This window comes from Caretta caretta, chromosome 9 (genome assembly GCF_965140235.1).
Source record: "Caretta caretta isolate rCarCar2 chromosome 9, rCarCar1.hap1, whole genome shotgun sequence".
Lineage (NCBI taxonomy): Eukaryota > Metazoa > Chordata > Testudines > Cheloniidae > Caretta > Caretta caretta.
This window is the reverse complement of record NC_134214.1, coordinates 50,700,360-50,713,266: the sequence shown is the minus strand read 5'-3', so window position 1 is coordinate 50,713,266 and position 12,907 is coordinate 50,700,360. Positions and strand designations below refer to the sequence as shown.

The 12,907-nt window shown below is 43.2% G+C and overlaps 1 protein-coding gene across 2 annotated transcripts in view; it reads right to left on the bottom strand.

Annotated features, from left to right (window-relative positions):
* The window catches only part of UBE2G2 (ubiquitin conjugating enzyme E2 G2), a 56,768-nt gene that overhangs the window by 32,860 nt on the left and 11,001 nt on the right, over positions 1-12,907 (bottom strand). The window lies entirely within an intron of this gene.

Here is a 12,907-nt window from a genome sequence, read left to right as displayed (position 1 = left end):
TCACAAAAGCTTATGCTCAAATAAATTGGTTAGTCTCTAAGGTGCCACAAGTACTCCTTTTCTTTTTGCGAATACAGACTAACACGGCTGCTACTCTGAAACATGTCCTACTGTAGTAATCACTTAGAAAGTCTCCAATATCTAGAGGATGTGAGAGCAATTTAACTAATTTCTGATCAGAATAAAAACTTCGTAGCGAGCTACCCTGATTTGAGTTGAAAAGCTTAGGTATACCCTGAAACACAGTCTTTTGAATTATTTTAGCCCTGTGGAACACTTGGAAGAGGAATTTACAAAAGAGGCTCTCTAGCCTGACAGCTCTCTGCGTAAAAAACAATACAAGGAAAGCCATTAAGGAATAGGATTCAAAGTGGAAGAGTCAAGCCAAGGGGTTCAAAGAATTATTTCTCTTTGTCTTGCCAAGTACAGTTCAATGTCAAGTTAGTAAATGACATCACCAATGTATGGTATTATACACAGCCTGTGGAAGCTCTGAGCCTATCAACTCAACATCAGAATACTTTTGATATTTCCCACAATTACATGCACCCTTCTAGGCTGGATTTTTCACTTCTGAAAGGGAGAACAGTGTTCAGATCTCAGACTCTGTGCTGAGAGAACAGCGAATGAGACTTCTGTTGCTCAGTCAGGGCCTAGTTAGGAGTTAATAGCTATGAAAGGAGTTGTGAAGGATGCACTGTATAGCCCTCCTACCCCAAAGAAAACCATACCAACACAAGGTACTGGGGACAGTGAGGGTGAAATCCTATGGGACAAAATAAGGTATTTGTGAAGATGCAGACTCAACCCTTCACCTCACCTGGCTAGGCTCTGTCCTTCCCCTTCTCAACAGAAATGGGTGCGCATCACATTAGGGGAGCAAGCACAAGGCAGCTGTGTGGGGTTAGGCCTATCTAGTCCTGAGAGAGGAAAGCTGCAGGATCTTGAACTCACATCATTCTGATAGCCATTTTATGCTTGGATTATTTTGCGGGGAGAGGGTACCCCTCTTTTGCACTTCCAGGATTCTCTCACACTGCTAGAGTTCATACAATTTAAAGGCCATTTGGGAATCCCAGCTTTCAAATGCTATACAGCATTAATCTCAAGCAAATATCATATTGCCTCTATATAAATCCATGGTATGCCCACATCTTGAATGCAGATCTGGTTGCCCCATCTCAAAAAAATTGGAAAAGGTACAGAAAAGGGCAAACAAACATGATTAGGGGTATAGAACAGCTTCCATATGAGGAGAGATTAATAAGACAGGGACTTTTCAGCTTGGAAAAGAGATGACTAAGGGGGGATATGATAGAGGTCTATAAAATTATGACGGGTGTGAAGAAAGTAAATAAGGAAGTGCTATTTACTCCTTCTCATAATACAAGAACTAGGGGGTCACCAAATGAAATTAATAGGCAGCAGGTTTAAAACAAACAAAGAAGTATTTCTTCACACAACTCACTGTTAACCTATGGAACTCTTTGCCAGAGGATGTTGTGAAGGACAGACTATAACAGGGTTCAAAAAAGAACTAGATAAGTTCATGGAGCATAGGTCCATCAATGGCTATTAGCCAGGATGGACAGGCATGGTGTTCCTAGCCTGTTTGCCAGAAGCTGGGAATGGTTGATAGAAGAAGGATCACTTGATGATTACTTGTGCTGTTAATTCCCTCTGAAGTACCTGGCATTGGCCACTGACAGAAGACAGGATACTGGGCTAGATGGACCACTGGGCTGACCCAGTATGGCTGTTTTTATGTTAGCTTGTGAAGCATTAGCTGTTAAAATTACATCAGAACTGAAGTGGACTAAAAAACAAGATTGCAATCAACATTACATGATTTTAAAAGGACACAGCTTGAACAAGATCCCAAATGCAGGTTTTGTAAAAACACAAGCCCATGATCTTTTATTGTATCTTATCACTAGCCACTGCAGCCAGAGGCAGAAGGCTCCATAACCCATTACTAATCCCTGGAGCCATTTACGCACTCTTAAATTTTGTTTGTGTTAAGAGTTCAGATTTTCTAATTTGTTTTTAAGCTTAGAATGAAATATCCACCCCATTTAAAAGATCTATTCACATGCAAATACAGTGTCTCCCCTGAACATTTCTGGTACACACAATGACCACTAATGCATGTTGCGGATGCCCAAGTTTTTAGAAAAGGTTTCATAGATTCATAGATATTAAGGTCAGAAGGGACCATTATGATCATCTAGTCTGACCTCCTGCACAATGCAGGCCACAGAATCTCACCTACCCACTCCTGTGAAAACCTCTCACCTATGTCTGAGCTACTGAAGTTCTCATATCGTGGTTTAAAGACTTCAAGGAGCAGAGAATCCTCCAGCAAGTGACCCGTGCCCCATGCTCCAGAGGAAGCTGAAAAACCTCCAGGGCCTCTTCCAATCTGCCCTGGAGGACTATTGTTGTTATAGCAACAGTCACTAATGTCATACTCATTGTGAGTCACTGATGTATGACCACTCAGGATGAAACTGTCCATAGAAAGAGTTATAGAGATATCATGCAGTGACCACAACCAGACAGTCTCTTCATGGACAGTTAAACTTCTCTGCAGTTCCTTTGTCATGCAGAGCAGCTGCCCCTAGTGGTCCTACAAGCACCCCCTGCAGTTTCCCTCCAAATTCTCCAGAATAATCCAGTTAAAACCAAAGTCTTTGAAACTATATTCCCCTTCTCCTGGGAACTAATTTATTCAATATCATTCAGCCCCCACAAAAGCTTCTTTCTGCTTCCCCCTCAGGTTTAGGGTCATTTTGTTAGGTATAAAATAGTTATGGTCAAATAAACTTTGACTTCACTATAGCGAGTGTACAAACATACCAAGAATCTGCATTTTAATCAACCCTGATTATGTTCTCAAATGATCTGCTGAACAATACACCTTCTGAAAACTTTATTAAACATTTATCAATTAATTTGAAGGTATGCAAAACTATTAAAGACAGATTACCTGAGAAATACATCTTTTCCCCTTAGTGCAGGCAAATGATAGGACTCTGGCCTGAGATTCAGGAAACCCAATTCTATTTCCCACTCTGCCATTTCCCTATTGTTGTATTCAGTGTTGTTGTAGCCCTGTTGTGTGACTTTGGGCAAGTCACTCCCTCCATCGGTCAGTTTCCCCATATGTAAAACAGGGACAATGACACTTACTTTCCTTTGCAAAGTACTGAGACCTATGGATGAAGATACTTAGCCCTGGTCTACACTACAAGTTTAGGTTGAATTTAGCAGCATTAGTTTGATTTAACCCTGCACCTGTCCACATGACAAAGCCATTTTTGCAGACTTAAAGGGCTCTTAAAATCTATTTCTGTACTCCTCGCCAAGGAGGGGATGAGCGCTGAAATCGACATCGTCGGGTCGAATTTGGGGTAGTGTGGAAGCAATTCAACGGAATTGGCCTCTGGGAGCTATCCCAGAGTGCTCCACTCTGGACAGCACTTCAAACTCAGATGCACTTGGCAGGTACACAGGAAAACACTGGGAACTTTTGAATTTCATGTCCTGTTTGGCCAGCGTGGTGAGCTCATCAGCACAGGTGACCATGCAGTCCCAGAATCGAAAAAGAGCTCCAGCATGGATCGAACGGGAGGTACTGAATCTGATCACTGTATAGGGAGATAAATCCATGCTATCAGAACTCCGTTCCAAAGGTGAAATACCAATATATTTGAAAAAAATCTCCAAGGGCATGATGGACAGAGGCTATAACAGGGATCTGCAGCAGTGCCACGTGAAAATTAAGGCGCTCAGGCAAGCCCACCAAAAAACCAGAGGCACAAACGGTTGCTCCAGGTCAGAGCCCCAGACATACCACTTCTGTGATGAGCTGCATGCAATTCTAAGGGGTGCCCCCACCACTAACCCACCCCTGTCTGTGGACACCTGCAAGGGGGGAGTCTCACACAACAGGGATGGGGATTTTGGGGAGGAGGAGGATAGCGCACAACAGGCAAGCGGAGAAACCATTCTCCCCAACAGCCAAGAATTGTTTATCACCCTGGAGCCAATACCCTCCCAACCTGGGCTCCCGGACCTTGAAGGTGGAGAAGGCACTTCTGGTGAGTGTACCTTTGTAAATATAATACATGGTTTAAAAGCAAGCGTGTTTAATGATTAATTCACTCTGAAGACTTGGGATGCATTCACGGCCAGTACAGCTAACTGGAAAAGTTTGTTAACGTGTCTGGGGATGGAGCGGAAATCTTCCAGGGACATTATTAAGGGGACATTCAGAGGTGGCCGTTCCTGCTGCGCTGTTTGCCTGTGGCTGAAATCATCCCCGCTTTTAGCCACGCGCTGGGGGGAGGCCACTTACGCTGAGCTGTTCGCATTTGGCTGGCAGGGATCTTCTCTGATACTAGTCACGCGGTGGGAGGAGGGGTGAAGCGATCATTCTAGAGAATTGGAGGGGGGGGAGCGGTTAGTTGTGTTTGTGCTGCACGTTAAACCGCAGTCCCTCCTTTTAAATGGACAACCCAATGGGTGCTTGGTATGGGAAAGGACAGTGCTGCTGTTTGAGACCATTCCCACATGTTATGAAGGCTGAAGAAGCCGAAAGACTGTGACTTACCATGGCTGCCTGCAAGCCGAATTCTGTTGCCCAGCCCTGTGTGCGTGAGATCTCTCACACCAAACCGGCAGGCCCTCAATAGAAGAGGCAAAATGCGACCTTGTACCGAAAACACATACTACGTAATGTTAACAGCTTGGTTCACCATGAAAGAGTCTACTCATTGATCTCTAAAATGTCTTTTTAAATACTACTCTCCCTTTTTTTCCCTCCGCAGCTGCAAATGTTTCAACACTCCCCCGATCATCTCCGTCCCAGAGGCTAGAGCAGATAAGAAGGCGAAAAAAAAGCACTCGCGATTAAATGTTCTCTGAGCTCATGCTGTCCTCCCACACGGAAAAGCTCAGCAGAATGTGTGAAGGCAAACAATAGCAGAGTCCAGGAAAGCATAAAATGAACGTGAGGACAGGAGGGACGAGTAAGATGAGAGGTGGCGGCAGCATGATGACATGAGGCAGGACGCAATGTTGAGGCTACTGGGGAATCAAACGGATATGATCCGGCGTCTGGTGGAGCTGCAGGAAAGGCAGCAGGATCACAGACCGCCGCTGCAGCCCCTGTGTAACCGCCCGCCCTCCTCCCCAAGTTCCATAACCTCCTCACCCAGAAGCCCAAGAACCGGGAAGGGGGGGGGGGCTCCAGGCACCCAACCACTCCACCCCAGAGGACTGCCTAAGCAACAGAAGGCTGGCATTCAATAAGTTTTGAAGTGCAGTGTGGCCTTGTCCTTCCCTCCTCCCCTCATACACAACCCCACCTGGTTCTTCCCTCCTACCCCACCACTCCCAGGCTACCTTGGCAGTTATCCTCCTATTTGTGTGATGAATTAATAAAGAATGCATGATTTTGAAACAACAATGACTTTACTGCTTCTGCAAGCGGTGATCGAAGGGGGGAGGGCGGGTGGCTTACAGGAAAGTAGAGTGAACCAAGTGGGTGGGTTTTCATAAAGGAGAAACAAACAGAACTGTCACACCGTAGCCTGGCCAGTCATGAAACTGGTTTTCAAAGCTTCTCTGATGCGCAGCGCACCCTGCTGCGCTCTTCTAATCGCCCTCATGTCTGGATGCGCATAATCAGGGGCCAGGTGATTTGCCTCAACCTCTCACCCCGCCATAAATGTCTCCCACTTACTCTCACAGAGATTGTAGAGCACACAGCAAGCAGCAATAACAATGAGAATATTGGTTTTGCTGAGGCCTAACCGAGTCAGTAAACTGCACCAGCGCGCTTTTAAACGTCCAAATGCACATTCTACCACCATTCTGCACTTGCTCAGCCTATAGTTGAACAGCTCCTTACTACTGTCCACGGTGCCTGTGTATGGCTTCATGAGGCAGGGCATTAAGGGGAAGGCTGGGTCCCCAAGGATAAACTATAGGCATTTCAACATCTCCAACAGTTATCTTCTGGTCTGGGAAGTAAGTCCCTTCTTGCAGCTTTTCAAACAGACCACAGTTCCTGAAGATGCGAGCATCATGTACCTTTCCCGGCCATCGCACGTTGATGTCGGTGAAACGTCCCTTGTGATCCATAAGTGCTTGCAGCACCATTGAAAAGTACCCCTTGCAGTTTACATTCTGGCTGCCAAGGTGGTCCAGTCCCAAGATGGGGATATGCATTCCGTCTATCACCCCACCACAGTTAGGGAATCCCATTGCAGCAAAACTATCCACTATGACCTGCACATTTCCCAGAGTCACTACCCCTGATAGCAGCAGCTCAGTGATTGTGTCGGCTACTTGGATCACAGCAGCCCCCACAGTAGATTTGCCCACTCCAAATTGATTCCCGACTGACCGGTAGCTGTCTGGCATTGCAAGCTTCCACAGGGCTATCGCCACTCGCTTGTGAACTGTGAAGGCTGCTCTCATCTTGGTATTCTTGCACTTCAAGGGCAGGGAAAGCAAGTCAAAGTTCCATGAAAGTGCCCTTACGCATGCGAAAATTTCGCAACCACTGGGAATCATCCCAGACCTGCAACACTATGCGGTCCCACCAGTCTGTGCTTTTTTCCCGGGCCCAGAATCGGCGTACCATAGCATGAGCCTGCCCCATTGCCACCAGGATGTCCAAATTGCCAGGGCCCGTACTTTGAGAGAAGTCTGTGTCCATGTCCTCATCACTCTTGTCACCACGCTGCCACCGCCTCCTCGCCTGCTTTTGCAGGTTCTGGTTCTGCACATACTGCAGGATAAAGCACGAGGTGTTTAAATGCTCATAACAGCCACAGTGATCTGAGTGGGCTCCATGCTTGCCATGGTATGGCGTCTGCAGGAGAGCAGAGTTGTAGCGGAAGCGGTGGCTGACGACAGATGCCACGAGAATAGATATTTACAGAGAACGATGAGATGACCTGCGAGGTGGATTCATGAGAGCAGGAGAGCAAAGTTGCAGCGGAAGAGGTGGAGGACGAAGGTTAACAACACACACATTTCCCGAGGAAGAACACACGTACCCGGGAGCCCATGACAGACAACATGGAGAAATTCACTATTGAGACAATAGCAGCAGAGCAGAGTTGCAGCGGAAGCGGTGGATGACGACGGTTAGCAGTCCTACTGCACCGTCTGCTGAAAGCAGTATGGTGTCCGCATGGAAAAAAGGTGTGAAACGATTGTCTGCCGTTGCTTTCATGAAGGGAGGGGCAACTGACAACATGTACCCAAAACCACCCGCAACAATGTTTTTGCCCCATCAGGCATTGGGAGCTTAACCCAGAATTTCAATGGGTGGCGGAGACTGCGGGAACTGTGGGATAGCTACCCACAGTACACCACTCTAAGTCGATGCTAGCCACGGTAGTGAGGACGCACTCCGCCGACTTAATGCGCTTAGTGTGGACATACGCAATCGACTGTATAAAACTGATTTATAAAAATCGACTTCTATAATATCAACTTAATTTCATAGTGTAGACATACCCTTAGCTGTTATATAGCAAATATTATTCATTATTATATAAGGTGGATAAAAAATAATTATTTTTTATTTAAATCAGATTTTTTTGATAAAATGCTTTTTGAGGGAAAAACCTATCTAAAGACAGTTTTAATTAAGATACATTATAGCTCAAAGATATCTCATTATGGAATAGGGATTAAAAATTCTAATTCTATAGTATGAGACAATATATTCATGTAACGTTTAAGGAAAGTTTTGTAAATGAGTTCCAATAGTTCATGTATTAGGGACCCAATTTTATAGGGTTCCTGGGGCTTCTGTATAGATTATTTAGGTTAATCTTTCCATATACCCAATGGGACTCAGTGCTCAGTCTAGAAGATACCATCAGAGACGCTTACTTGTGCAGTTGTCAAAGAAAAAAAAAATCTCTATCATCCAGAAACAACCATAGATAAGTTTGTGATAAGAACCAGAAGATTACAAAAAGAGGTAATTGATGAAAAAAATGCCTGTTTTTTTTATGCAAGAAACTCTCCTTCCCGTATGATCGAGAACCCACACTTCATTAACATGGTTCAGTCATTAAGACCAGGATACAGTCCACCCAACAGAGCAGACGTCGCAGGCAAATTGCTGGATAAAGTGTATGAAAGAGAAATTGAGCAGTATGCAAAAGGTCTAGAGGGTAAAATTGTTAACCTGAGTCTTGATGGATGGAGCAATATCCACAATGATCCTGTTGTATGTGCTTGTCTGACAACAGAAGAAGGGAACGTCTTCCTTACAGAAACAACTGATACATCATAAATGATCTGGAGGATGGTGTGGATTGCACTCTCAGCAAATTTGCGGATGATACTAAACTGGGAGGAGTGGTAGATACGCTCGAGGGCAGGGATAGGATACAGAGGGACCTAGACAAATTGGAGGATTGGGCCAAAAGAAATCTGATGAGGTTCAATAAGGATAAGTGCAGGGTCCTGCACTTAGGAGGGAAGAACCCAATGCACAGCTACAGACTAGGGACCGAATGGCTAGGCAGCAGTTCTGCAGAAAAGGACCTAGGGGTGACAGCGGACGAGAAGCTGGATATGAGTCAACAGTGTGCCCTTGTTGCCAAGAAGGCCAATGGCATTTTGGGATGTATAAGTAGGGGCATAGCGAGCAGATCGAGGGACGTGATCGTTCCCCTCTATTCGACATTGGTGAGGCCTCATCTGGAGTATTGTGTCCAGTTTTGGGCCCCACACTACAAGAAGGATGTGGATAAATTGGAGAGAGTCCAGCAAAGGGCAACAAAAATGATTAGGGGTCTGGAACACATGAGTTATGAGGAGAGGCTGAGGGAACTGGGATTGTTTAGTCTGCAGAAGAGAAGAATGAGGGGAGATTTGATAGCTGCTTTCAACTACCTGAGAGGTGGTTCCAGAGAGGATGGTTCTAGACTATTCTCAGTGGTAGAAGAGGACAGGACAAGGAGTAATGGTCTCAAGTTGCAGTGGGGGAGGTTTAGGTTGGATATTAGGAAAAACTTTTTCACTAGGAGGGTGGTGAAACACTGGAATGCGTTACCTAGGGAGGTGGTGGAATCTCCTTCCTTAGAAGTTTTTAAGGTCAGGCTTGACAAAGCCCTGGCTGGGATGATTTAGTTGGGGATTGGTCCTGCTTTGAGCAGGGGGTTGGACTAGATGACCTCCTGAGGTCCCTTCCAACCCTGATATTCTATGATTCTATGATCAGGAAATGCATACGCTGCAGAATACTTACAAGAAGTAGCAGTAAAAGCTATAACAAACGCTGAAAAAAAAATTCAAATGTCTAGTATGCAGCTTGGTCACAGACAATATTGCAAATGTATACAAAGTGAGAAGACATTATTGTGAAGAGAGTCCCAAGATGATAATATACATTTGCAGTGCTCATTTGATGCACCCCCTAGCCAAAGACTTCAGTGTTCCAGAAATAAAGGCTAATGTTTTTGGCAAAATACTTCCGTAACAACCACTTTGCAGCAGCTGCTCTGAAAAAAGCGGAAGAACCAAGATAACTCTCCCACAAGGTGCGCGATGGAACTCAGTAGTGGACTATTTTGAGCACTATATCAAGAATTGGACTAATCTGATGACAGTTTGTGAACAAAATTGTAAAAAGATAGACGGCACTGTCACAGCCGAAGTTCCCAACATTGGGCTTAAGAGAAATGTTGAACACATGCTGAGTATCCTGAAGCCTATTTCTGTAGCCTTGAACAAAATGCATGGAAATAGCTGTTTTATTGCTGATGCTGTTGAAATTTGGGAAGAATTGAGTGAGATCTTAAAAAGAGAAATATGCAATGACAGAGTTAATTACAAGCATTAAAAAAACGAATGGGACAAGCACTATCTCCAGCTCATTTTCTTGCAAATAGTCTCAATACTCGATACGAGGGTCAAACCTTAACTACTGAAGAAGAGGAGTTGGCTATCACATGGACATCCAGCAATCATCTCTCCATAATGCCAACTATAATAAACTTCAGAGCTAAGGATGAACCATTCAAGAAATATATGTTTGCTGATGATGTTTTAAAGAAAGTCACACCAGTGAACTGGTGGAACTCACTTAAGCACTTGGATTCAGAGACTGTTGAAGTGATAATCTCACTTGTAACAACAGTAGCTTCTTCTGCCCGTGTAGAAAAATATTTTCTTCCTTTGGACTAATTCATTCCAAACTGAGAAATCTTTTGGGACCTGAAAAAGCAGGAAAGCTTCTTCTCCAGATTATGAACAAACAGGAAAATGACGGTGAAGAGAACTGAGTTAGCTGCAGAAGCCAATATTTTAAGTTTCTCGTGTTGACCTGGCTGACAGTCGATTTAATTTTTTTTAAAAAATATTTCATTTAACTATTTTAGTTAAAAACAATTTTAACCAAAACAAACCTGATTTTAAAAAACATGAATATTTAAATTAAAAAATTCATATGCTTGTTTTATTATAATATTATATGTTTGCTGTTGAAGACAAAAAATCCAGAATACACAACATTGTTGTTTCAGTTAAATAATCTAAATGTCTGTCTGGTGATCTCCTAATATAGCATGGCAAGAAAATCCTCCAAATATTAATGATCAACCTATTGAATTGGAGATAGTTCACCTCCCAATGACTTCATAAATATCTGCTTCAATTACCTTTGATAAATGAGATAACCAAACAATCATTCATTTTCTGATATAGCTGTAAAACTAATCTGAAAAGTTCTCAAAATAAATCACTTAAAAATGTATAGTGTGTACCTTCTAAAAATGAAACCTACATCTATCTCTGAGTTGTGAAGCATATGTATTAAGGTTATAACAACTAACAAGAATGCACTTTTATGTAGAAATCCATGACTAAATCAAGTCTTCCTGACTCGTGATTGAAATCATGATTTCAATCAGTTTGATTTAAATCAAATCCACCCTGCTATTATAGCCTCTATTAGAGATGGTAGAAACATTCTCTGTCCTGAACTCACTCATCCTATTTATTACAGTTCCCTCGTGGTAAGTGAATTCATTATCATTACTTGGATAAGCTTAAGTGTTTTATGACGCAATTTCCTACATTTTTGAACACATTCTCTCTTGGGATTGAGTTTCAATAACTGACTAGGAAAAGCCCCAAATACTATGTTTAGGAAAGGAAGGGGCATTTTCAAAGCAGTGGTTTTGATGCTAACCATGTTAACCAGCTGCAGGGGCCTTGCCTAAATATTTATCTCTTTATTTAATGAGCAGCAGCAGCTAACCACAACCTGTCCAGCTGCAATGCTGGATTTTTCTTTTTGCTCCAGATGGAAACTTTCCAATTTTAAGAACAGACTGCAAGAGCATGCAAACTGAAATGAGGTTGGCTTATGTCCTGAAGCATAAAGGCTTATATCTCTTCTAATTGTTTTTTTAAATCCTGTCTAACGTAACCATAGATGTTCTCTGCCATATAAATGTCTAATTTTTTTCTTAATCCTACTAGGCCCTTGGCCTCCATTATATCTAGTGGTAATAAATTCCACAGGTTAAATGCCTCAATTTTTAAAAGGAAATACTTTCTTATATTAAACACGACTACTTTGCAGTTCTACGGTTCTAATGATATAAAAGAACCTCCATTTTACAGATGTGGAAATTCAGACACAGGAGTGTAAAGAGCTGCCTAAGATCAGATAGCACATTACTGGCAAAGCTGGGGATATGGCTATGCTAGAAATGCTACAGCAGCAGCGCCATAGTAGCACTGTAATGTAGACACTACAGAGATGGAAAGGATTCCTCTACTGCTGTAGTAAATCCACCTCTCCAAGAGCCGGTAGCTAGACTGACAGAAGAATTCCTACCAGTCTCTATGCCAAGGCTTAGATCGGCTTAATTACATCGCACATGGCATGAGCAATGTAGTTAAACCGACCTTACTTTGTAGCATAGACCAGCCCCAGGAAGAGGATTCCAATCTACCAACTCTCACGTGCTTCAACCAAAAAAATGCTTTTCCTCAAAAATGACATTCAACCAATTTCAGATTTAACACAGCACAAAATCCAGGATATTTAGGCCAGGTCTACACTATAAAATTACACCTGTATAACTATATTGCTCAGGGGTGTAAAAAAATTCACACACACACACACCCCGAGCAATTCAGTTATACCAACCTCACCCGTGGTGTAGATAGCACTATGTCGACAGGAAGGCTTACCTCAAAGACATAGCTGCCGCCTCTCGCAGAGGTGGGTTAACCACGCCAATGGGAGCAGCTCTCCTGTCAGCCTAGTAGTGTCTTAACTTCCTGAAATTTCTGACTTTAATGCCTGTCAGAGTTCTCTCCCCACTCTGAACTCTAGGGTACAGATGCGGGGACCCGCATGAAAGACCCCCTAAGCTTATTTCTACCAGCTTAGGTTAAAAACTTCCCCAAGACATGAATTCTTCCTTGTCCTTGGACGGTATCGCTGCCACCACCAAGTGAGTTAGACAAAGAACCACTTGGAGTTCCTGTTTCCCCAAAATATCCCCCCAAATCCCTTTACCCAATCAGATTCTTAAAAACAGAACTTTTTTATAAAGAAAAACAAGCACCTCTGTAAAATCAGGATGGAAGGTAATTGTACAGGGTAATACAATTTAAAACATAGAGGATTCCCCTCTAGGCAAAACTTTAAAGTTACAAGAAACAGGAATAAACCTTCCTCTTAGCATAGGGAAAATTCACAAGCTAAAACAAAAGATACTCTAATGCATTTCCTTGCTATTACTTACTATTTCTGTAATTTTTGATGTATCATTTAGTAGGAGCTGGATTAGTTGCTTGGTCTCTCTCTTTGTCTTCGAGAGAACAACAAAGAGCACAAACAAAAACC